The sequence below is a fragment of the Dasypus novemcinctus genome (genome assembly GCF_030445035.2).
Source record: "Dasypus novemcinctus isolate mDasNov1 chromosome 12 unlocalized genomic scaffold, mDasNov1.1.hap2 SUPER_12_unloc_4, whole genome shotgun sequence".
Lineage (NCBI taxonomy): Eukaryota > Metazoa > Chordata > Mammalia > Cingulata > Dasypodidae > Dasypus > Dasypus novemcinctus.
The window spans coordinates 248,351-274,088 of record NW_026688132.1 but is presented as its reverse complement, the minus strand read 5'-3'; the positions used below and the strand labels follow the sequence as shown (position 1 = coordinate 274,088).

Genomic DNA, 25,738 nt, shown 5'->3' with positions numbered 1-25,738 from the left:
CATCAGCGCTCCGTGTTGGCTAGCTCACCACATGGGTCAGGTGAGCCTGGGTCTGAACCCTGGGCCTCCCATCTGGTAGGTGGATGCTCCATCAGTTGAGCCAAATCTGCTTCCCTTGAGTTGATTCTTATATAGAGAGTGAGATAGGGGTTGCCTTTCATTCTTTTGGTTACAGATAACCTGTTCTCCCAGCAGCATTTGCTGAAGAGTCTTGTTTTTCCCCATTAACACAGGCTTGGAGGGTTTGTCAAAAACCACTTGACCATAGAGGTGACGGTTAATTCCTGCACTCGCAGTTCTATCCCACTCATCGCTCCCTCATTCTCTTTTTATTGCAGTATCATGCGAATTTGTCCAGCGTAGCTTTGTAATATGTTTCAAGGTCAGGCAGTGAAATTACTTCTGTGTTCTTCTTTTTTAGAATACTTTTGGCTATTCACATGCACTTCCCTTCCAAGTGGTTTGGTAATTGTCTTTTCTGTTTCTCTAAAGTAGGCTGTTGAAATTTTACTTGGTCTTGCAGTGAATCTATAAATCAGTCTGGGTAGGATTCACATCTTTATGGTGTTTGGTCTTCCAGTTCACAAACATGGAATGTCTTTCCAATTGTTTCGGTCTTTTAAAATTTGTTTCAGCATTGTTTTGTAATCTTCTCCGTATAGGTCCTGTCCGTCTTTTGTTAAATTGATCGCTAGGTATTTGAGTGTTTTTGTTGCTATTGTAAATGAGATTTTCCCCTTTTTTTCTCCTCAGAACGTGGAATACTAGTGTACAAAAATATTACTAATTTCTCTGTGTTGATCCTGCTGCCTGCCATTGTGCTCATCTCATTTATTAGCTCAAGTAGCTTTGTTGTAGACATTTCAGAATTTTCTAAATATAATATAAGGTGACTTCCTCTTTCTTATTTATACGTCTTCAATTATTTTTTCTTCTCTAATTGCTCTACCTAGAGCTTCTGTTACAATGCTGAATAACAATGGTGCTGGTGGGCATCCTTGTTTAGTTCCCAGTATTAGAGGGAAAGCTTTCAGCCTTTCCCCAGTTGGTGCGATGTCAGGTGTGGGTTTTTCATGTGTGGTTTTTATCACATTCAGGAATAATCCTTCTATTCTTCTGTTTTGAAATGTTTTTATAAGAAATGATACTGGTTTTAATCGAATGCCTTTTCTCCTTGATTGAGATGATCATGTGTCTTTTTTTCCTTCCATTTATTAATGTTGTGTATCACAATGATTGATGTTCGAATATTGAACCAGGCATGCCCATCAGGAATAAATCCCACTTGATTGTGATGTATAGGACTTTCGATATGCTGCTGGATTCGATTTATAAATATTTTGGTAAGAATTTTTGCATCAATGTTCATTAGAGAGATTGGTCTGCAATTTCTTTTCTTTACTGTGTCTTTATTTGGGTTTGGTATTACAGTGATGTTGGCTTTCTAAAAACTGGTGGGTTATTTTCCCTCCTTTTCAACTTTCTGGAAGAGTTTAAACAGGATTGGTGTTAATTCTTTTTAAAATGTTTTTTAGAATTCACCTGTGAAGTGACATGGTCCTAGATTTTTCCATTGTTGGGCGATTTTTAAAGACAGTTTCAGTGTCCTTCAATGTGATTGGTTTGGTAAGTTCTTGTATTTCTTGTAGTGTTAATGTAGGCTGGTTGTGCTTTTCTTGGCGTTTGCTCATTTCCTCTAGGTTGTTTAGTTTGTTGGCAGACAGTTTCTCAGAATATCCTCTTATGATCCTTTTTAGTTCTGTGGGATCAGTTATAACTTCCCCTCTTTCATTTCCAATTGTATTTATTAGGATTTTTTTTTTCGTTGTTAATCTTGGTAGGGGTTTGTGAATTTCACTGATCTCCATCTCACATCTGGCTTTTGGTTTTGACTGTTTTTTTTTTTTTTCTTTCTCAATTTCCTTCAATTCTATTCTAATCTTTCCTATCTCCTGCTTGTTTTGAGGATGGTTTGCTTTTCTTTTTCTTGTTTCTTCTGTTCAGTTAATTCTTGGATTTTAGCTCTTTCTTCTTTCTTAATATAGGCATTTGTGAATTTAACTTTTTCTCTCTGTCATTGATTGTGATTTTGATTCCCTTCGGATCTGAGAAGATGCTTTGTATAAATTGATTATGTTTATATTTATTGAGTGCTGTATTGTGCCCTGATATGTGGTTTTCCTTGAGAAGGATGCATGGGTATGTTCAAAGAATGTCTAATGCACTGAGTTTGGATGCTGTGTTCTGTACATGTGTGTTAGGTCTAACTTATTGATCATATTGTTTCAGGTCTCTCTTTCCTTGTTGGTCTTCTGTCTAGTTCTGTCTAATGTTGTGAGAGGTGTTTTAAAGTCTCCACTGATTATTGTAGAGATGCCTGTTTCTCTGTTCAATTTTCCCAGAGTTTGTTCCATGTATTTGGGAGACCTTGGTTAGGTGCATAGATATTTATGTCTGTTATACCTTCCTGGTTGCTTGTCCCTTTTATTAATATTTAATGGCCTTCTGTATCTCTCTTAACTTTTTGCACTTACTGTCTGTTTTCTCCAATATTAGTATAGCTAAGCCTGCTTGTTTTTGGTTATCATTTGCATGGAGTATCTTTTTCCAGCCTTTCACTTTCAGGCAGTTTGTATCCGTGGGTCTAAGGTGGGTCTCTTGTAAGCAGCATACGATTAACTCACGCTTTTTTAAAATACATCCTGTCAGCCTGTATTTCTTAATTGGTCAGTTTAATCTATTCATATTCAGTGATCTTACTGTAAATGCATTAGTTCTTTCCTCCATTTTCTTCTTTGGTTATCATATGTCATATCACATTTTGGTCTGTCTTTTTACTTTTTTGGTTCTCCTTCTATTCTCCTATTCTCTCCTCCAAGCTTCAGTCTCCTTTTTCTTTCAGGTTCTAAGGCTTCCCTTAATATAACCTGCAAGATGGATTCTTTATTATGAACTCTATTTGTATTGGCTTGTGAATATTATATACCCGCCTTCGTATTTGAAGGACAATTTTGGTGAATGTAGAATTCTCGGCTGGCAGTTTTTCTCTTTTGGTCTCCTCATTTTATCATAGTGCTGTCTGCTTGCCTCCATGGTTTCTCTTGAGGAATCTGTACTAAATCTTACTGGGTGTCCCTTGTAAGTAATGGTTCTCTTCTCTCTTACTGCTCTCAGAATTTTCTCTTTATCTCTGAGGTTTGACTTTCTCAGTAGTATGTGTCTTGGAATAGGTGTATTTGGATTTATTCTGATTGGGATACAGTGGGCTTCTTAGACATGTAGGTTAATTTCTTTCCCTGGAGTTGGGAAACTTTCAACTATTATTTCCTCAAATACTACCCCACCCCCTTTCCCCTGTCTTCTCCTTCTGGATCTCTTATGACATGTTTGTTGTTGGTTTTTGAGTTGTCATTCAACCTCTCTGAACCCATTTTCATTTTTTCCCAGTCTTTTCTCTCTGTAATTTTAGCTCTTCTGTCTTTGGTATCACTTATTCTTTCCTCTTTCATTTCGAGGTTGCTGTATGTCTTTAATGTGTTTTTAATCTTTCCTACCTTGTCTTTCCTTCCCATTAGCTCTGTTACTTTTCTATTTCGGGTTTCACATTTTTTTTTTTGTGCTCGATCAGTATCTTCTTGATCTCATTCATTTCTTCAGCCATATTTTTCTTTCATTTTCCTTTCAATTTTATTTTAGAACTGTGTATGCATCTCATTAATTAGTTTTCTCAAATCCTGTGTCTCTTTTGAGGCTTTGTTATATTCCTTTTCCTGGGTCATGTCTTCCATTTTTTTTAGTCTGGCTTGTAAATTTTTGCTGATGCTAGGCATCTGATTAGGATGCAGTTCCCTCAGATGCTCAGTTTCTTTCTCTGTTGTTGGGCTTTGGTGGTGGGAGGCGGTGTGTTATTGCTGCTCTTTGATTCTGTGTTCCTCCTGGATGGTTTGTCTTGTCCCTGTTCTTTGCTCAAAACAGGGCTCCGCACCCAGTGTCAGGCAAAGGGGTGCTGATGCAAAATATCATTAATCTGTTGCCTTTATACAAGGTATTTATTTGGGGTAGAAGCTTATTTACCACGCTCTGAAGTGCAAGTTACTTCCCTCACCAAAGTCTGTTGCCACAAGTTGGAGGAAGATGGCTGCCGATGTGTGCCAGGGTTCAGGCTTCCTGGGTTCCTCTCTTCCCGGGGTTCATTTCTCTCCACGTCCAGCTCCTGTCTGTTCACCACAAGTTCAGCTCTAGACTAGAAGGCTCTCTAGGCTTTGCTTCTCTCTACGAAGTCAGCTGTAGAGTATCAGGCAAATATATCTGTCCTCTCCCTTGGGCTTCAGCTGTGTCTAAAGAGCTCTCTCTGTTCCTCTGGCGATGATCTCCTGTGTGTTCACTTCCTGGGCTCCAGCTCAAAAACTCCAGCCATCTCTTTTGTCATGTTGTTTTCTTTGTGCGTCCCACCCACCAAGGGGCAGGGATGCAACGTCCTGCTGATGTGGCCCCATGAAAGCCTTGATCATCATTTAATCCTGTAAACCTCTGAATCCAAGATAATGTAATATACCCTGAGGAAAAGACCAATTTATGAGCATAATCCAATATTTCTTTTTGGAATTCATCAGTAATATCAAACTGCTATGCCCAGTAATGGGTTGCAGACTTGCTTCCTGGGGCCTTCGGAGGGAAGCCATAAAGGCTAGCAGAAGCCTCTGCAATTTATTTTTAATTTACTCATGTGTTCTACCTAGTTCTGCTCCTGGAAGGTACTCTTTGGCAGCCCTTTCAGGTCAGTGCCTGGCTGGAGCGGTTTTGCTGTGACACAGACTGGAACAGTGTGGTAGAGGTTCTTGCCTGGAGATGAAGAGCCTTGTAATTTAAACTTTCTCAGAAAGAATTCGTCAGACTTCTCCAGCAACCGCCTCTCTTTTCCTGGGTAGGAAATGGTTCCACTCCCCTCTGTGTCCTCCACAGTCATTCCAGGTTAGTAGAGTAGGAGATTGAGAGGGTCAGATCTCCTTAGTCCTTTGCAGGCTCCCAAGGCAAACAATGAGCTGGTACTGCCCAGCCCGGTAGAGCTCCTGGGACTCCGCAGACCAAATTTGTGGGTTCAAAGTTTTCAGCCTTAGGCTGTGTCCCTCTCTCTCCTCTTTGCTGCAGAGGCGAGTCCTCCACACTCAGTCCTGGCTGTAAGAGAGTGAGATTGAGGGGTCCCACCTGGCCTGGAAAGGCTGGTGGGGACACAGCAGACCAGCTGTGTGGGTTAGAATGTGCAGCCTTAGATGGTGTCCCTCTCCGTCCGCTTTCCAGGGGCTGTGGATCCCTGGAGACCCTTTTGTCTAAAGTTGGCTGAGAGGCCTGAGTATTGTGAAGTCCTTAGAGTCAGGGAGGGTGCCAGGAGCAGTAGCTGCTGCTTTCCAGTCACAGTTCTTCTGCCGCGATTCCCCTCCTTTGTCCGTCTCTGTTCTGGGTGGGGTCCAGCCTTCACCTGCTGTCCTAAAGCCTAGAGCTCTTTTTCCAGTCTGTTTCAGCCTGTCCTCCAGCTGCTTTTCTGGAGGAGGAGAGAGTCCCATGTCTTTGTATTCTGCTCTCTTCTTGGAATTCGTGACTGGTGTCTTCTTTTTTTTAAAGGTTTATTTATTTATTTATTCATTTATTTATCTCCCCTCCCCTCCCCCACCCCAGTTGTCCTCTGTGTCTATTTTGCTGTGTGTTCTACTTTGTCTGCTTCTGTTGTTGTCAGCCCCACAGGAATCTGTGTTTCTTTTTGTTGCATCATCTTGTTGTGTCAGCGCTCCATGTGCGCGGCACCATCCTGGGCAGGTTGCACTTTCTTTCACGCTGGGCGGCTGCCATTACAGGGCGCACTCCTTGCGCGTGGGGCTCCCCTACACGGGGGACACCCCTGCATGGCACAGCATTCCTTGTGGGCTTCAACACTGCACATGGGCCAGCTCCACTCAGGTCAAGGAGGCCCCGGGTTTGAACCGCAGACCTCCCATGTGGTAGGCGTAGGCCCTAAGCACTGGGCCAAGTCCACTTCCCACTGGTGCCTTCTTGACATCTCCAATGAATTTGACCTCCGTGGATCTGCATAAACTGACACTTCATTTACTAAATATACTAATGGAATTTCTACTTGATTGGAGGCAGTCTTTTTTTGGTGGAATCAGTTCCATTCTTGGCAATCCATTCTTTCATATTCATTCACTAATCTTTTTGGTAAATATAATAATTATAGATATGAAAATATTGATATCTTACCATTTAAAAATGACCAGTTAATTATTGTGTATTTTTCCATCCAGTCTTCCTGTTCTTCACCATGTGTGTTTGTTCATTGAATTCTTGGCCCTTGGCAGTGGGACAGTCCTTATGGAGGGACGCAGAGGGTCAGTGCTGACTCCCTCTAAGCTTGCTCTCTAGTTGCATTTCAACCAAGGTTTTGCACACCAGGTTAAGAAACAAGTGGAATCTGAGTTCTTACTCATCAGAGACCCTCCTGTGTGAGTCCTAGGATTTGAGAATCTAGGGGGTCCGTGGGAACGCCGTAATCCAGTGCACTAACTTTCTTTTCCAATGCCTGTGCGCTGTGGCAGAGCTCCTGGCTGTGACGTCAGCGTGGAGGTTGGCAGGTCATTCTCTGTGATTCCTCACAACTCTCAGGATTGTGATCGAACGCAGAGTCATGTGGGCTTTCTTTTAGTTTTGGACGTCAGGAACTAATGCCGGAGTGTGAGGTTGTCTGCACAGCTAGCTTCCCTAGGCCCTGCGATCTGGAGGCCTCCTTATAAAGGTGGACAGTTTGGTCTCTCTGTAGACTCAGGGAATTGTAAGCACATGCACAGATGGAGGAACTCCCTTGTGGTTTCTTTTTTTGTTCTTGTGGTGGTTTTTTTGGTTTCCTTTTTGTTGTTTTTTTAAAGACTTATTTTCATGGCTCTATTTCTCTCTATCCCCTCATTGTATACACTTGCTGTGTCTGCTTTTATTTCTTTAGGAGGCACTGGGAACTGAACTCGGGACCTCTGATGTGAGAGGGAGGTGCCTAATCACTTAAGCCACCTCTGTTTCTGGTCGTTGTTGTTTCTGTCATTATGTTTTTCCGTTCATGTCTCTTGTTGCATCATCTCGTTGTGTCAGCTTGCTGTGGCTTCCCACTGAACCAGCTTGCTGTCATCTTAAGGAGGCACTGGGAACCTCTTCTCCCTGCTTTTTTGTGTCTCTCGTTACATTTTTCCTCTTGTGTCTCTTGTCGCATCATCTTGTTGTGTCGGTTTCCCAAGCCTGCCTTTCATGCAAGCTTCCTGGAACCAAACCAAGAATCTCCCATATGGTAGGCAGGAGCTGAACCTCTTGAGGCACATCTGCTTCCCTGCGTGGTTTCTCATGTTCCCATGACTTGAGTGTTGCCTGCAGGTCTGTAGTGCAGAGCTTTGGAGCCACACGCCTGGGTTCACATTAAGGCCCTGCCCCTTGGAGCACCAGAGCCTGAGCAGTCCATCTCACCTCGGGGAAACGCACACAGAGAACCCCACAAGCTCACACATAGTCTCACAGTCACACCACAGAGACTCACATGGATTCCCTGAAGCCTCCCTCAGCCTAACCTGTAACCCTGAAAGCAAACAGATCCATTCCTGGAAACTCTGCAAAGAAGGACAGTTCCTGAATGGAAGTCTTTCATCATGTCCACATCCTCCTTTGAGGCTGTGACCAGGCTAGGTCTCCAGCCTACAGCTTGCAGGAAGCCCCCTATTTTATCTCAGTTTTTCTCAGCATACTTTGATGAGCCCAGAATAGCTACCATTTTCATTTGCTTTCTTTTCTTTTTGAGGTTTTTATTTATTTATTTATTTAAGAGTATGCACTTTGTCAGTACTACCACAGAAAGAACATTATGTCCTTCTTAGATGCTTCACATCAGGGGGTACCTCATGTCAGTGTGTGTAGTTGTTGATGAAGTGAATTTTAAAGTATAAAGACAAAAAATTTCATTATAACATAAATAGAAACTAAAATCTAATGATTGTAGGGAAACAGTACATTTACACATAAAAAATAAGACATGAAATCCAGTGTAACTCATTGAAATAACTTACAGATAATTAATTTTGAAAATGTGTAAATATGTTTTGAAAATGACTATATTTGGCAATGTGTTAATGTTTCTCTTCAAGAGAGGAGTGCATATAAGAGGAATACTCAGTAGTCAGTGGGAGAAAGAAAATCGATAAGGTAGAAGTAGAAGTAATGAGAGTGAGGACCCGTTTATAAGAGTGGTAGAAGTACAGAGTGCAGAAATATAATGAAGAAAGCTTTCATCCTTTAAAAAATTCTGTTAAAAATCTAGAAAGAAAAGTAGATCTGTCATTAGAAAAGTTGTTTTGAATCTATCGTCCATAGTTTTTAAAAATTGTATGAATAACAACAAAAAATTCATGTTATTCTCAAGTACTGAAGGAAAAGTGCAGAGTATCCCACCAGAAATGAATGAAAACTCTTTATCATGACCTACATGATGTACTGAAATATATTTTCTGAAAAGAAGATGAAAGGCATTAAGAAAATGAAATAATATATGACAATACATCATAAGTTTAAATAAAACCTGAAAAATGAATGAGAAGAAGAAAATAAGGACAATGGGAAAAGAGTTCAAGATTGAAATGTAATCTCCACGAAGTAAGGTGACAAGATAATGCTTAAGTCTAAAGAGAAGGATAAAAAAGTAGAAAGGACTGAAAGTCTTAAATGGAGAATGGTAAAGATAAAAAACAAGGCACAGGCTGAGGAATGGTGCAGCTGGTCCAGCGTCTGCCCCCTGGGGTGCCTGAGCCAGGAGGTGGGCAGGGCCATCGCAGTCCCTCGGCCCTGGCTGTCCCTGGGTCTGGGGAGGGCCTCATGTGGGTGGTCCTGGAAGCTGCCCCCTCCTCCCATGATGCTCAGCTCCGGGCTGCAGGCCTTGGCAGTTGGTGGTGTCCAGGCTTCAGCGCCAGGCCTTGGGCGACGGCTGTGGCTCCTCAGATCTAGGCCGCCTTGAGCTCTGCACCTGGGAGGATTGTGGTAGGTGTGAGTCCTGTGCACTGAGGGGGCCCCCCTTCATCTGAGCTCCCTCTCCTTTACTCCACTGAGCGTCCCCGCGCCTGGAGCCGGAGGTGGTGCGTGTGTCTGCTGTGGACCCGAGGGGACTCCAGAGCCCTGATTTGTACCTTAACGTGGTGTGTTCCCACCTGTCCAGGGCAGTCCTGGGTTATGTTTGTTGTCCTCCCTTTTCATGTCACCCGTTCCACTAAGACTATTCTGATGTGACTTTATGTTATATTGTCCCGTTATTAGGTCTGTTACAGAAATTTACTTCAGGACGGTTGACTTAATATCTGAATAACTGAATTATTTGGGTAAAAATTTTAAAATGCACAAAAAATAGAATGTCCAATGAACCATAGATATATGTGCTTATACCTGACTGGCCTGTTCATGCAAAAAGATGAGAGGAATTGGTAAGTGGTGTCTGGGAGGGGGTAGAACTGAGGAGCAGTGCCTGGATGAGAGGGAGGCTTGCCTTTAGTTGTGTACTTGTCTCAACATTTGATTTTTACTAATATGAGCATGTGTTTCTTTTCCACCAAATACAAAGTAATAATAAAGATAGATAATAATAAAGATAGGTATGTCCTGTTATGTGAATTTTCCTTCCAGGAACCTCTAGTCAGCTGGACATTCCCCGAGAATGGGAGAAAATTTGTTTTTATGTTCATGAGACATATTGGTGTGTAATTTTCCATTTTAAAAATATCTTTATGTGGTTTTAGCGTTAGGGTAATGTTGGGCTCCTAGAGTGAGTTAGGAAATGTTCCCTTTGTTTTCTGAAAGCGATTGTGGAGAATTTTCATTTATCCTTAAATGATGGATAGTATGAATCATCTGAACCTGGTCCTTTCTTTTTTCAAATGTCATTGATTTTCGATTCAGAATTTTAATGGCTATAGGTCTATTCTGATTATACATTTGTTCTTGTATTAGTTTTGATAGTTTGTATCTCTGAAGGAGTTTTGGGCCATTGCATCTAAGTTATCAAAGTATTGGATGTAGGGATGTTCGTAGTCTTGTTCGAATATCCTTTTTTTTTTTCTCTCCCCTCTCCCCCACCCCCCAGGTGTCTGCTCTGTGTGTCCATTTGCTGTGTGTTCTTCTGTGTCCACTTGCATTCTTGTCAGCAGCACCGGGAGTCTGTGTCTCTTTTTTGTCGTGTGCTCTTGCTGCGTTAGCTCTCCATGTGTGCGGTGCCACTCCTGGGCAGCTCTCGTCACGGCACACTCCTTGCGCGTGGTGCTCCCCTTTGCGGGAGACACCCCTGCGTGGCAGGGCACTCCTTGTGCGCATCAGCGCTGCCCATGGGCCAGCTCCACAGGGTCAGGAGGCCCGGGGTTTGAACCACGGACCTCCCGTGTGGTAGGCGGACACCCTAACCACTGGGCCAAGTCTGCTTCCCTGAGTATCCTTTTAATGTCCGTGGAACCAGGAGGGATGACCTCTCCTCCTTTCCTGGTAATGGTAATTTGTATCTTCTCTATTTTATGTTTGGTTAGCGTAGAGGTTTATCAGTTTGATTAATCTTTCAAAGAAGAAAGTCATGCTTTAGTTGGGCTTAGTTTTCATTTCTCTGTGATTAACGTGCAGGAGTGCCCTTTCCGGGCTGTATGATAAGTGTATATTTAGTTTTAGAAGGAATTGCTAACTAGTTTTCAGAGCGACTATTCCACTTTACATCCCTTCGAGCAATATACGAGAGATCTAGCTTCTCTGCCTTTTCACCAGCATTTGGTGTTGTCACTTTATTTTTGTCTTAATTACATGTAGTTATACCTCATAATGGTGTAGTTTTCATTTCCTTGATTGCCAATTATATTGCGCATCTCTCATGTACTTATTTCCCATCCATATATCTACTGTAGTGAAATGTTTGTTCATATATTTTGCCCTTTCTAATAATAATGTTTTTATGATTGAATTTTGGAAATTCTTTTAATACATCCCAGATATGAGGGTTTTTATTTATTTCCTAGAACAATGTCCAGGCATTGAACTCGGGATCTCATAAGTGGGAAGGCAGCCCTCAACCCCTGAGCCAAATTGGCTCCCTTGAGTTGTTCTTTTGTTTTTTTGCTAGTTCTCTGTTGTTGTTGTTTTTTTCTTAAGGGGTATCGGCGCTGCAGCTGGAACCTCCCATATGGGAAACAGGCTTTCTACCGCGTGAGCCTCCCGATTTTCTAGATACCTGTTCCATATATCAGCTCCAGATTTTCTAGATATCTGTTCTTTCTTTGTGTTAGTTAGGTTTGCAAATATTTTTTCTGGTCAGTAGTTTGCCTTTATAGTTTATGTTTTGTAGATCGGTATTTTAAAGTTTGTCGAAGACTGATGTGTCATTTTTGTTTTTTATGGATCATTCAGCGCACTCTCCCTTAGGATTCCGTCTCCATGTTTTCAAATATGAAATAGGTTTGATGATGCCTCAGTATTTCTATTGCCTAGCCTGACCGAGACTCCAGTGATTCTTCTGCTTCCATGTCAAAATAAAAAAAAATTTTTTTTCTTTATTTATAAAGTAGCTTTAGATGACATACATATTCCATCAGAAATAGAGGGGATTCCCGTATACCCCACCCTTCCCGCTAGCACACTTTCCCTCAGGAACAACATCTTTCATTAGTGTGGTCCATTTGTTACACAGCTCCTGCTCTGTCTAATCCACCATGTCTCTTACCTGGAATACTGTGATAGCTCCTACCTGGTCTGCATTGTGGCCTGCTTGCCTCTGTGGTCCATTCTTCTCTTGTAGTCAGCATGATCCTGTGAAAGCCTAAGGCAGGTGTTGTCCCTTGTTACTCTTTACTGAACCCCATACGTTCCCAGGTTACAGTAAAATCCAGAGTTCTTATACTGAACTAAAAGGACCTCCACGATGTATGTACCAAGTTTTAGGAGCAGTTTTCTTGAGATACATTCACATACCAGACAATCTGTACAAAGTGTCCTCGATGACTTTTAGTATATTCAAAGAGTTGTGCATTCATCACCACAGTCAAGTTTAGAACATTTTCTCACTCCAGGAAGGAAAGCCCCATAGCTCTTAGCAGTCACCTCTCAATCCCTCTGTTATTCCCCAGCCTTGACTAACAACTAATCTATTTCCATCTCTATAAGTTCATTTATCCTTACATTTTATAGTAATGAAATAATAGAATATGAAGTACTTTATGTCTGGTTTCTTTCAGTTAGCCTAATGCTTTCTTAAATTTGTGCAATTTTGTAATAATTAGCGAGCTTGTATATTTATAGTAAAGTCATGTGAAAAACACAATGTTCTCATGTATCCCTCCATTGATACCTTGCATTGGTGTGCTACCTTTGTTAGGACTGATGAAGGAAAATAAGATATTACTGATACCTACAGTCCATAGTTTACATGAGGGTTTCATTTTCCATATACCATCCTATTATTAACAACATGTCATAGAGTCATATATTTGCTATGATTCATGAAAGAACAGTCTTGTATTTGTACTGTTAACCGAGTCCATCATCCACAACAGCGTTCAGTTAAACAATCCTGTTTTGGCTTCTAACTTTCCTTCTGTAACGTATATTACCTTAAACTCCTCTCAACCACATTTATAAACATAATTCTGCACAGTTAACTACATTCCCAGTAGTGTGCTACCACCATCACTGTCTATTTCCAAACATTTACAGTCACCCGAAATAGAAATTCTGTGCGATTTAAGCATGAGCTCTCCATTCTCTACCCCCATTCTATCCCTTGGTAAATTAGTCTGGAGTCTAAATGTATGAGTCTGCTTATTATCATTAGTTACTATCCGTGAGAGCATACGATGATTTTCCTTTTGTGTCTGGCTTATTTCACTGAATATAATGTCCTCAGTGTTCATCCATGCTGTCACATGCATCTGGACTTTTTTCTTTCTTACAGCTGTATAATATTCTGTCATATGTATTTCCCACATTTTGTTTATCCGTTCATCAGTTGGTTGGCTTTTTTTTCTTTGTATCTTATTATTACAGTTTTTAGTGTAAGAATTGTGCGTTGTTACATATACATAGTTGGATTAATTTTTTCTATCAAGATTGTGTCACTTAGCTACAGGGTTCCAAGTAGTTGGGCCGTTGCCTTTTACAAAGTGGTTTTCTGTGTTCTCCTAACAAGGTAAAAATCACTACAAGAGTTTGTGCGAATTCCATCAGAACATCACACTGTGTTTTAATTACCTGTTTATCAGCCTGCCATTAGTCTGAGAACTCTGTGGCTCACCTTCCCTTGTAGAATGCCTGGTACACATAGTTAGATAATTATTAGCTAAATGAGTAATGAATAATATTTTTATTTAAATGGTCTAAGTACATTTATCATTAAAAACCTCCAAATATCCTAGTGCATAGTATGATTTTAAATTCTCAAGTTTAAACAATTATAACAAGGCTTTGTGCTAACTCATTTCTTACAAATTACGGCTTAGAGGCATTTTATTATAAAAATTGGTAATCATATGCATAAATTGATATGAACTTAAAATTCATCCTACATTTACTTCATTTCTTAGCCTGACCTTGTAGTAAATCTTTAGCTGCATCGATTTTGGCTGCTAAATAAGGAGATCCTCCCTTGCCTGGGTGATGTAAGAGCATAATTTGTCTATGAGCATCCCTTAGTTTTCCTTTATTGGCAGTAGGGCTTCCACCTAGTATGAATGCTGCCTCTGGTTTTGTCGTTTTGGGCTGAAACCCACCTCTGTAATAGCCACCACTGAAGGCAGATGTTGGGAGACTTTGAAAAACTCGTTTTACTTGAGGCTCCATTTGCTTCATGGCTTGCAAAACCTAACGGCCTGCAAATCCTGCAGCAGCAATGGTCAGTCCAGCTGCTACCGCTGTGCTGGCTTTAGCTCGGGTTTGGCTGTCCTGCCTCCAGCAGGAGCGCGGTTCATCCCAGCCCAGAGGCCGCGGCCACCCACGCCTCTACCAGAGAGCGAGGCTCACCCCTCCCGCAGCTACAGCCTTGGCAGCCCTTGTTGGTGGATATTTGCTTCTACCTTTTGTGTACTGTGCGGTGACCATTGGTATACAAATACTTGTCTGAATCCCTGCCTCTTCATTTGTTTTGGAAATATATCTAGAAGTGGAATTGCCAGGTCATATGTTAATTCTAAGTCTAACTTTTCGAGTTACTGCCAAACTGTTTTCCACACTGGGTGCATTTTTATATTCCTACCACCCATGTATAAGGTTTGCTATTTACATGCTTCCTCATTAGCACTTGCTCTTTTCCAATTTTTAACATAATAGCCCTTTTAATGGGTGTGAAGTCATAAGTCCTCATGCTTTTGATGTGCCTTTCCCTGATGGCTAATGGACTTGAGCATCTTTTCATATGCTTATTGGCCCTTTGTATATCTTCTTTGAAGAAATGTCTGTTTAAATAATTGCCCATTTTCATGTGTTTGCTTGCCATGCCCCCTCCCTTGGAGGTTAGCCAGTGACTCTCTTCTGCTATTGTCACTGGCTATTTCTTTGTTGTGTAAATTCCCCCTCAGGACTTCCCTGCTTCCTCCTCCTCCTCTTCTTCTTTTTTTTTTAAAGTTTATTTTAATTTATTTCTCCCCCCCTCCACCGTTGTCTGCTCTATGTGTCTATTTGCTGCGTGTTCTTCATCGTCCAATTCTGTTGTTGTCAGCGGCACAGGAATCTGTGTTTCTCTTTGTTGCGTCATCTCGTTGTGTCAGCTCTCTGGGTGTGCGGCGCCATTCCTGGGCAGGCTGCACTTTCATGGCACTGGGCGGCTCTCCTTACGGGGCGCGCTCCTTGCGTGTGGGGCTCCCCTACGCAGGGTCATCCCTGCGTGGCAGGGCACTCCTTGTGCGCATCAGCACTGCATGGACCAGCTCCGCACGGGTCAGGGAGGCCCGAGGTTTGAACAGCGGACCTCCCATGTGGTAGATGGACGCCCTAACCACTGGGCCAAGTCTGCTTCCCATCCTCCTCCTCTTTTGATCCCAATCGCCGGTCTTGTCTCCGCTGACGTAGGTAAATTTTTCGTTTTTCTTTTTGTGGTTGCAGGAGTGGACGTTGATCCTGGGACCTTATTGTGAGAAGCTGGCACTGCCCCTGCTGAGTCATGTAGTTAACTCCCGTGAGTTGGTTTATTCACTTGTTTTGCTAGTTTGTTTTTAGGAGCATTTGGTATGAATGTTAACTCTCCTACATGTCCGTAAGGCTCCATTAACTTTAGTTCAATCTTTTTTCCCCCGTGATCCTCAGTAAATCATTTTACTCATCTCACTTCCATCTCACTGACGCTTGCCTGTTTTACCTCCATTTTCTTATTGATCGCCCCCAGGGAACTTTTGAATTGTGGATTTTCTTTTCACTTTTGTTCATTTATTGAAGTATATCACTCATACCTAAAAATACATAAACTATAAATTTATAGTAATAGTTGTGAACTTACAAAACAAACATACTTAACGTCATCCAGGGCTCTCATACCTCACCCTCCCAGCAGTGCCTTACATGGTTGTGAAATATTTTTAACTAAACATTAAAGAGTATCCTCAAAATATTACTACTAACCAAAGCATCTTACCTTTGGTGTATTTTTCCCCTAACCCACCATAGTAGTATTATTTTGTAGGATTCATACGTGAACATAGGTAAACAGTGTGTATAGTAAAAGGTGTGAACTTATAATGTAAACATGCATACAGTCATACAGGGGTCCCATACATCAATGCTCCTGCAATACCTTGCATTGTTTTGCAACATTTGTTACAAATTATGAAAGAATATCATCAAAATCTTACTACCAACTATAGTCGTTATCTTACATTTGTTTGTTTTTCCTCCAATTGGGCTGTTTTTATTTTTTAAATATATCTTTATGACGGTAGTTATAAACCTAGAAAACAATCATGCAGATATGCAGAATTCTGATTCAACACCCCTCTATCAACACTCCACAACGTGGTAGCATATATGTTACAGGTTATGAGACAATATCATCAGGTTATTACCAAGGCCATAGCTTACAGTTGGCACGCTTTTCCATCCTCCCACATTATCAACACAGTACATCTTTGGCATTGATTGTGAATATTACATTATTATCATTAACCACAGTCCATAGGTCACTCCAGTTGTATTTTTCCCATGCTTCTCCACATTCCCACCACCCTGCAATAGTGATGTATATTTGCTCTCCATCACAAAGGACACTCTTGCATCTGTATCGTCAGCCACAGTTCTCATCCACCTCTGGTTTTACTGTGCTATTTAGTTCCTAGATGATTCTCCAGCTTTCTGTTAACTGACATTTACATCCCTAGAGTACACTTTTCAGCCATATTCCCGTTCATACACCGTCTGTTACTCACTATAATGTGTTACCATCAATTCTATACATTTCCACACTTTTTACAGTAAGGTTACTTAAAACTTCTACCTACATTAAACATCAGTAGTCCATCTCAGTCCTTCTCTTATCTCCTTTAAGAATCTACAACCCACCACAAGTCTTGAAGATATTTTCCTACATTTTCTTTTAGAAGCTTTATGGTTCTTGCTATTTTTTTTTAAAGGTTTATTTATTTATTTATTTCTCTCCTCTCTCCCCCACCCCGGTTGTCTGTTCTGTGTCTATTTGCTGCATCTTCTTTGTCCGCTTCTGTTGTCAGCGGCACGGGAATCTGTGTTTCTTTTTGCTGCGTCATCTTGTTGTGTCATTTCTCTGTGTGGGTGGCGCCATTCTTAGGCAGGCTGCACTTTCTTTGGCACTGGGCGGCTCTCCTTACGGGGCGCACTCCTTGCGTGTGGGGCTCCCCTATGTGGGGGACACCCATGCGTGGCACGGCACTCCTTGCGCACATCAGCACTGCGCATGGGCTAGGTCCACACAGGTCAAGGAGGCCCAGGGTTTGAACCGCGGACCTCCCATGTGGTAGACGGATGCCCTAACCACTGGGCCAAGTCCGCCTCCCGGTTCTTGCTCATATGTTTAGGTTTTTGTTCAATTTTGAGTTAATTTTCGTACAAGGTGTGAGGTAGGGGTCTGTATGAGTCACCCAAATGCGTCCTGATGCAAAATAACAGAAATGGGCTGGTGTATTAGTCAGCCAATGAGGTGCTGCTGCAAAATGCCAGAAATTGGTTGGTTTTTATAAAGGGTATTTATTTGGGGTAGGAGCTTACAGATACGAGGCCATGAAGCTTTAAGTTACTTCCCTCACCTAAGTCTATTTGGAGCAAATGTCTGCCGATGTCCGTTAGGGCTCTGGCTTCCTGGGTCCTAATTCCTTGGGCTTGCTTTTCTCTGGGTTCAAGGTTCCTTTCTTCCTGGGGCTGACTTCTCTTTCCTCTGTGAGCTTACTTTCCAGGGCTCCAGCTTATGTCTTGACCATCGAACTCCAGCATCAGAAACCCTCGCATCAAAAGCTCCAACTCTGTCCTTTGTTTGGCCTTTTATCTGTTAGTCCCCACCCACCATGGTGTGGGGAATCAATGCCCTAATGAGGTGGCCTAGTCAAAGCCCTAATCATAACTCAATCACGCCCATATACAGATCAGATTAGAAGCATAATCCAGTATTTCTTTTTGGAGTTCATCAATTATCTCAAACTGCCAGAGTTAGGTTTCTATAAAGGGTATTTATTTGTGGTAGGAGTTTACGGATACCAGGGCATCAAGCATAAGTTGCTTCCCTCACAAAAGTGTGTTTTCAGTTGTTGGATCAAGACGGCTGCTGACATCTGTGAGGGTTCAGGGTTCCTGAGTTCCTCCGTTATTGGGGCTTGCTTCTCTGACCTCTGTGTGCTTACTTCTTGGGCCTCCAGCATAAGGCTTCAGCATCAAGTTCCATCATCAAAACTCTAACATCAAAACCCCTCAACTCTGTCCTTTGCCATGCCTTTTATCTGTCAATCCCCACCCACCAAGTTCAGGTACTCAATGCCCAAGTGACATAAGAGGTTTACTTGATTAACTACTCAAGAATACTGAGTGCAGTATAATCTCATATGTCCAGAGGAAAAGACCAGTTTACAAACACCATCCAATATTTCTTTTTGGAATTCATCAATAATTGCAAACTGCTACACCCCACCCTCGAAATTCCAAAAAGACATCCCCAATAAAAAAAAAATTTAAGTCAGTTACAGTGCAAGTACTAAATCACATGGCCATCAATTTAAAGAAATACAGTTTGTGCTGGAGCAAAGTTTTCTATAGACCTGTGAAACTTACAAAACCATTCATCTACTTCCAGTACAGAAAAGGACAGACAAAGGGTAAACATTTTCATTATAATCAAGAGAAATTGGGAGGGAAACATGAGTCATGGGTACTCTACATTTCAGTAAAGCTGCCGGGCATCCTCCATTCAGTGTCAGTCTTCGAGTTATTCTTCAGATGATGATTTCTTCTTCTTGGGTCCATATGTGGAACCACCCGTACCACTGACTTGTCCAATGGTTATTTTCTTGTTTCTACCCTCATGAAGCATCGTGGCATTGACCAAGGTCTAGGTGTCTCCCTCCAAGTGTGTTGGGGTGATTGCCACACCTTACCCAATCTTTGGGTTAGAGTCTTAACCCCCCCCTAGTAGAGTGATGTGAAGACACCATTCTCCCTAACCTATGGCATACAACCTCAGCTCTCTCAGAGCAATGAGTTGACCACCTGGCCTTCCTTAACCTTCGGCATACAGGCTCAACCCTCTCACAGAGTAGTGAGTTGACGACCTGGCCTTCCCTAACCTTTGGGGGATGGGTCCACCCATCTCAGACCTGTGGGGTGCTGACTTTAACTGCCCTATTCCTTGGGGAATGTGTTCCACCCTCTCTGTACCATGGGGCAGCAAAACTCTCCCAGAACATCGGTCAGGAACATCCACCCTCTTCAACTGCTGGCAAAATCACCCTCTGTCCATATGAGTGGGGTTCCTCTCTTGTCCCAAGGTGATGTCCTAATTCCAGATCTCAACTTCCATGGTTTTCCTCTTAAAGCTGTTTCTCCTTCAATCTCTCCTTTCCCTGTCCTTTTTATTACAGGCTGACAGGTTTTTTTTGTTCATACAGCTCTTTCATAAACTTTGTTGGTTTAGCATGTAGTAAGCAGGGGTACACGCGTTCAGACAGTAAGCCGTCCCACAAATCTTTCCTAGATAAATATATCTTCAATCTTGATTTACTAGTTCCTAGTTTAGTTAAGTCCTCCAATGGGGCACTTCCATCAGGGATCTTCATCTCCAGAAGCTTGGAAATTCTGGAATCCGTTTCTGTTTTCTTTATTCCTGACAGTTCAGTCCTCAGCGTATCTCTCTTATCTAGCATTTTGCTATAAGCTGAAAGCAGACGCCAAGCTGCATTCTCCAGGTTCATTTGGAAATTCCTTCAGCTAAATGCCCAGGCTTGCCATTTTCAAATTCTGCCTTCCATGAAATACCAGGAGTTAATCTTGCTAAGTGCTCTGCAATTTTAAAACATGGATCGCCTTTCCTCCAGTTTCCAATGATAGTTTCATCGCTTACTTGTAAGGCATCATCAAAAGTCTCTTTAGCATCCGTATTGCTATCAGCAGTCTCTTCAAAGCACTATAGGTCTTTTCTTCCAAGTATCTCACAATTCCTTAAAAAAATACCCCTTTCCCTTTTTTAAAACCATTCCAGCATTTTGGTAATTGCCAAAGAACTTCCCCACACCTCGGGAACAAATTCTGTATTAGTCAGCCAAGGGGGTGCTGATGCAAAATACCAGAAATTGGTTGGGTGGGAGGTTACAGATGCCAGGCCATGACGTATAAGGTGCTTCCCTCACCAAAGTCTGTTTTTGCTTGTTGGAACAAGATGGCTGCTGCCATCTGCAAGGGTTCAGGCTTCCTGGGTTCCTCCCTTCCTGGGGCTTGCTTCTCTTACCTCTCTGTGCTTCCTTCTTGTGGCTCCACCTTAAGACTTCAGCATCAAACTCCAGCATCAAAACTCCAACATCAAAAACCCTCAATTCTGTCCTCGCCATACTTTTTATCGGAGAGTCCCAACCCGCCATGGGGCTGGTGCTCAAGGCCCTACTGACACAAGTAGGTTAAGTTTACTGAATCAAGTAAACCTGTGAATCCAGTATAATCTCATATACCCAGAGGAAAAGATAATTTACAAACATAATCCAAAATTTCTTTTGAAATGTATGAATAATATCAAAGTGCTACAGGGTCCTTTTTCTTTCTTTTGTCTACGGCTCTACAGTTCTCCCATGTAGATTTGTTGAATGGACAGTTCTGCCTGAGCTGGGTGTGTTTGACAGGTTTGTCCAAAATCTCTTGACCCTAGATGTGGTGGTCTGTTTCTGAAACCATCATGTTGTTTCCATTGGTCTGTGTGTCTTTCTGTATGCCAGGACCATGCTGTTTTTACCTCTGCAGGTAGGGAATATGAGTTAAAATCCAGAGTGAGAGTGCATATGGAAGTGAGAGTCCTCCAAGTTCGCTTATCGTTTTTATGATGTGTCTGGCTATTGAAGACCCCTCCCCATTTCAAATAAATTTTATAATCCTGCTTTCCTTTTCTTTTTTAAATGCTGGTGGAATTTTAATCAGATTGCACTGAACCTGTGTATCAATTAGAGTAGAACTGGCATTTAATATTAATTTTCCAGTCTACGATCATGGAAAGTCCTTCCAATTATTTAGATCTTTTTAAAATTAACAATGAGTTGTAGTTTTCTGTATACAGGGGCTTTGCAATGTTGGTTAAGTTCATGCCTAAACATTGAGGTTTTTTCTATCATCTTTTATTTTCACCACTCTTTTGATACTCTTCAGTTACTTTTACTGCTACAATCTTCATTTGTAGACTCTCTTCCAAGCCTCTCTCTCCTCTTTTTGTTTTTTCGAGCAGGAGCACACCCTTTAGTATTTCCTGCAAAATTAGTCTCTTCGTTATAAACTCTCTCAATTTCTGTTTATCTGTGAATATTCTATACTCATCCTCAATTTTGAAATACAGTCTTGCCAGATGTGAAATTCTAATTTCAAAGTTTTTCTCTTACAGTGTCTTAAATACATCATTCCACTCTGTTCTTTCGTGCATGGTTTCTGATGAGAAATCTGTGTTTAGTCTTACATGCATTGCTTGTCTCTTGCTGCTCTCAAACAGAGCACTGAATGAAAATGATTATAATGACAATATATATTCTAGTCAAATAGGTGGGCTTTAAAGAAAAATAGAAATCCTTTGTGCATTTAGAAAAAACCAAGTGGCATAATTGAAAGAACATTAGAATATCATCAACGTTTTGAAAACAGTGCATCGTGTCAAAGGAAAATGGAGTCATTAATTTTATACCCAAGAAAACTGATGTGCAAGTATAAAAGGCATGGAAGTCCAAGTATTACATTTAGTCCATGGGTCATGGGTCATAATGTTCCGTTGTTCCCTTCCATGTGAGTGAGCAGAGTTCAATAAAGGAAGTGTTTAGAAAGACATTGGCCTGAGGACAGATGCTAAGTATTAAATTTACAGTTGCTTGTTCAGCTATGACTCAATGAGGGTTCTATGAGAGAGGGAGTGTCCTTGGTGGAAGCCACCGGGAAGACAGACTTCAGATAATCCAGGGAACTCTGTCTCTCTTTAGGGTGCTTATCTGTATATGTGTTTGTTTTATTGATCAATATTAAGAAAAAAACTAGTTGGGGTAAAATATTGTTTAATATAATACCTAATATTAAAAGTAAAGCCTTTTTCTAAAACTCACTTTAGATCTATTGTACTAAAACCCCGACTTTCACAGAATTGGCTCATTAGAGAAAGGGTATAAGGGGTCGAGTCCTGAGGCATCTCCATTTCTTTGGTTTTATGCCTCCTTTCAGTCTCCAAACAACAGATCTTCTGAGGTTCCAGCTAAGACCCTCAGTTCATGCGTGGTCTTTGTAGCTGTCAGTACTAGGATCTGCAGTGCAAACACTTGTTCTGGAATCTGGGAAGGCAGAGAGAGGAATGGAGGAGGAAGCTGTCCATGTTGACCCTACAGACAGCTACAAGCCCTCTTCTCCAAATTGAGGAGCCTTTGGGTGAATGACCAAGCACCCTAGGGGCTTGTATGGAAGGGGTCTCTGTTCCCTGTGTAGTTCTCAGGACACCTTTCACTTCCTGTGTCTGTTTTCATCAGCTAGTTCTATACTTCACGTGCATGGTGACATAAGACATTAATTGCAGCTACCCTTGTGTTCCCTTCAGTATTCCTGAATTTCCTGAAATGCCAAAAAGAAAGCTAGGAAAGCTGTGGATTCCATGTGCACTTGTTTCCCTTCTTCTCTTCTTCTGATTCCACATTTCCTCTTCTTTCTTTTCATCTCTTTTTACTTCCCAAATCTCTTTATTTGACCCTAGTACAGGATAATTTCTAGAATCAGACTTGTTCTGGAACAGTGTTGACAGCTGGGGGAGGTAGGGGGGAAAAGATTTATGCGTGTCCACGTGGCCCAGTGCAGGAAAACCCGCAGTGGCCTGAGGAACGTTGTCAGGGAGGGGCATGAGTAGAGCTTGGGGGACAGGGCAGCCCTGTCTGGCTGGAGCTGTGGGTGCTGAGAGGAGCAGGGAGCCCTGGGCCCTGTGGTCCAGAGACGCTGTGGTGGGCCTGGTTCATTCCAGGAGAGCAGGTCAGCAGAGGGGGAGAGCCAGGGTGTGAAACAGGCCAGTCAGTCGCCCCTTCCCCAAGTCCTCCAGAAACCCTGCCAGGCCTTGGGCAGTGCTGAGGGGCAGCTGGACAGCACTTTCTCTCAAATGGGAGCCAGTTCAGTTTCATTCCTAATCCTGGAATTTTGGATTTGGGTGAAGAGTGGAGGCTAGAAGTGTGTCCCAGGATATGTCCCCCACTGCCCCTCTCACTCACACCTCCTGCCTTGACCCCACATTCACAAGCACCCCCACAGGCTTGCACATAGAGAGTTCCAAGTCCCTGTACCCAGAATCCATGCCAGCTTACGGGACCACTGATGCTTATAAGAACGGTAGTTCTTTACCTGGAATATCAGTTTCTCTAACCATACCCCAATCCTTGTTTCTTCTAGCATATGGAACCAGAATGATTCTTCAGACAAAGCCAGCAGTCAGTCTCTTATCTTCTTATACAGATTTTTCCTCAAAAGTGAGTGATTCCAGAATATGCACTGTTTTTGCTTGCTTTTAGAGTCATGCCCAATTACAGAAATGAAAACTCTGTATCAGATCATGCTGTGTAGTGTTTGCTCAGGTCCTGTGTTCTCTTGGTGCTTTAGAAGAATAGGTGGGAAACGGTGGTTAAGTCAAAGGCCCCATAAGGAAGTATCAGGACATCTGTGGAAGGGCCAGGCTTGGCTTTGCCCGGACATACGTCTCTCAAGTCCATGTTGCTTTGCAATTACAGAATTCTTAATAGATGGAGGGAAAAGTGTTGCTGAGGTAATGACCCCTACCATATAGTTAATAATCTGCTGCTGCCTCTTGAGAATCCCTTTTTATAAAGGGGTCAATTTGAATAGGACCCGATTTGACACTTTCTTCTCCTACAAAGTTGTTTATCTCAAATACAGGTACATGATTATGTCTCTTTATAAGAAATCACTGGAAAGATAAAGAAGTAAAAAAGGTAAAATTTATATCGTAGAATGGAATAGCATCCCCACCTGAACATTAGATGGTGCCACCTCATCTTCTTAGTCATTGAGAACCTCAACCATCATTTATTCCTTGGGAGCTGGGAGGACATAGAGTATCTCCGAGCACATTGGCATTTTAACCATGAATTACTTGGAATATTTTGGCCTTGGACAGGTGGGTAGAGTGTTTGGAGTTTGTGGATTAACAAGTTCAGTGTGAGCTGCTGGTTTAGCCATCTATCTTAGTATAAGAAGAATAGCAAAGACAGTGGGAGGCAAGAAATGTGAATTAGAGTGCTTGGTTTTGTAGTTAATGGCAACCTAACCTAACTTGTGATAATTAGTGTAGAAATGGTATTAAAATTCAATGGCAACTATACAGGAAGATGGTGGCAGAGTAAGGAGCTCCTAGAGTCAGCTCCTGCCACAGGGCAGTTAGCAAACACCCAGAGCTCTCTGGAACGAGATGAAGCACCTGTTGGAAGGCTCCAGGAGGCCAGAAGAGTGTCCTGCGTTGTCTTTGAAGGAGTGGAAGGAGGAGATGCCCATCTGCAGAGAAGACTCGTAAGTAGAGGCTCCACGCCCAGGAGGCCGGTGCCCATCCTCCGCTGGTGGCACAACCCATCTCAGGAGCTGTTCCGAGGCTGGAATTGAAAGCTCCACTTCCCCAAAACAGGAAAATATCTTGAAGACCTGGTGGTAGGTGGTGGATTCTTAAATGAGATAAGGGAAGGACTGAGTGGAGTACTGAAGTTTGATGTATGTAGAAGTTTTAATTCGCTTTAATGTAACATTGTGGAAATGTATAGAGTCGATGGTAACACACAGTGAGTAACAGCTAGTTTATAATTTGGAATGTGACTGAAAATGGTAGTCCAATTATGTAAATGCAAATTGACAGAATGCTTGAGAATAATCTAGGAACTGGATAGCACAGTAAACCAAGAGGTGGGTGAGAATTGTGGTTGATGGTACAGATGCACGAGTGTCCTTTGTGAGCTCCAACAAATGTATATGACTACTGCAGGGTCTTGGGAATGTGGAGAAGCATGGGAAAAATACAGCTGGAGTCACCTATGGATTGTGATTAGTAGTAATAGTATAATATTCTTGATTTTATGCAGAAGATGTACTGTGTTGATACTGAGGCAGTATAGAAAATGTGAGCCAAATGTACACTATGGACATGGCAATAATCAGATGATATTATTTTATCTGTAGCAAATGACACACCACATTGTGGTGTGTTGATGGAGGGGTGTTGTTTGGCAGTTTTGCGCATGTGCATGATTGCCTTATAAGTTACAGCTTTTGTTATTAAAAATATATATACATATTTTAAAAATAATGTTAGGGTGTGTTGGAGGAAAAACACACCAAATGTAAGATAAGAACTATGATTAGTAGTAAGATCTTTGACAGTGTTCTTTCATACTTTGTAACAAACGTCTCATGATGGAGGGTTGATGTATGGGACCCCTGTACGATGTTATGCATGTTTGCTTTGTAGGTTCACAACTTTTACTATACATTGTTTATGTATATTCATATATAAATAATATAAAGATGATAGTAATCGGATGGTTAGGGGAAAACTACTTTGTTTAGTAGTAATACTTTGACAGTGCTCTTTAATCATTAGTCAAAAAGGTTTAAAAACAATGCTAGTTATTGGTGGTAGGGTGAGATGTTATATATGTTTATTTGATGTTATGTATGTTTGTTTCCTAAGTTCGCAACTGTTATACATTTTTCTTTTTATTTCTCTCCCCTCCCCACCCCAGTTGTCTGCTCTCTGTGTCCATTCACTGTGTGTTCTTCTGTGATGGCTTGTATCCTTAGCAGCAGCAGCGGGAATCTGCGTTTCTTTTTCTTGTATTTGTTCATGTGTGCTGCACGATTCTTAGGCTGCACTTTCTTTTGCGCTGGGCGGCTCTCCTTACAGGGAACACTCCTTGCACGTGGGGTTCCCCTACGCCGGGGACACCCCTGCGTGGTAGGGCACTCCTTGCGCGCATCAGCACTGCACATGGGCCAGGTCCACACGGGT

The 25,738-nt window shown here is 42.0% G+C and overlaps 1 long non-coding RNA gene across 1 annotated transcript in view; it reads left to right on the top strand.

Annotated features, from left to right (window-relative positions):
- LOC131277416 (uncharacterized) overlaps positions 1-23,279 on the top strand; it is a 52,844-nt gene extending 29,565 nt beyond the window's left edge. Inside the window, exon 4 of the long non-coding RNA XR_009184586.2 lies at positions 23,122-23,279. This is a non-coding gene — a long non-coding RNA (uncharacterized lncRNA). The remainder of the gene's footprint in view (positions 1-23,121) is intronic.
- The last annotated feature ends 2,459 nt before the right edge of the window (positions 23,280-25,738 follow it).